Genomic DNA, 827 nt, shown 5'->3' with positions numbered 1-827 from the left:
GTTGAGATTAATAGAAACAAGTGTGTTCGATCAAATAACTGAGCTATATCTGATCATTCATCACCTGCCAGTTAAGGGCAAGATAGTCTTCAATAAAGAGTAAAAACGATATTTCAATTATTATTTTTGTTTTATGGAAGAAAAGACTACCAAAGATAATCCAATATCACAGTTCATAAACAACATTAAACATGATGAAAATACATTAATTAGTCTCCTCCTCCTCTTCAGAATTGCTTCCTAGCTAGTCCTCGGATGGACCAACAGCATCAGTATCAGCACAAGATTGTGAGCTTCCGCCTCCATCACAAAGCAACTCCCAAAGCCATGCTGAGCTTTCAGTAAAAGGCATCAATTCTGATGTACGCTCTGGTAAGACAACTTTGGCATCAAAACTCCCGAAATACAAACTTTCAATAATTTCGAGGGTCCTCTCTTCTTTGATGGCTCCTTTTGAGAGTATAATCAAATTTGAACAGGCAGGACTATTCACTGCCCACAAAAGAATGTCCACTAACATCTTATAAACTCTCTCATATCCATGTTCCTCTGCAACGGACATCTCTCTAGATTAGATTAGAGATCTCTATCTATATAAGCAGATAAGATATAAAGAGAGGACGAGGGATAAATTAGGTAAAAAGGAGGAATTCATATTCTACCTTTGGGTACGAAATTTAAACTGACCCCGGCAGCCTCGTATCTATCTATCAATTCTTGTTTCGTGGAGGGGGGAAGAAGGGTTTTCTCATCTTCGGTGTCGTACAACGAGATTGACAAAGGACCATTATAACAACCCTTTTCAGCAAGAGCTGATTTGATCTTCT

The 827-nt window shown here is 38.2% G+C and overlaps 1 long non-coding RNA gene across 1 annotated transcript; it reads right to left on the bottom strand.

Annotated features, from left to right (window-relative positions):
- Positions 1-95: 95 nt before the first annotated feature.
- LOC109131722 lies at positions 96-816 on the bottom strand. Its single transcript, XR_002037234.1, has 2 exons — positions 663-816; positions 96-549 (listed from the first exon to the last, which is right to left on the bottom strand). It is a non-coding gene; the product is annotated as an uncharacterized LOC109131722 (long non-coding RNA).
- Between the last annotated feature and the right edge of the window lie 11 nt (positions 817-827).

This window comes from Camelina sativa, unplaced genomic scaffold, assembly GCF_000633955.1.
Source record: "Camelina sativa cultivar DH55 unplaced genomic scaffold, Cs unpScaffold03351, whole genome shotgun sequence".
Lineage (NCBI taxonomy): Eukaryota > Viridiplantae > Streptophyta > Magnoliopsida > Brassicales > Brassicaceae > Camelina > Camelina sativa.
The sequence above is the reverse complement of the archived record's forward strand: the minus strand, read 5'-3'. Positions and strand labels throughout refer to the sequence as shown.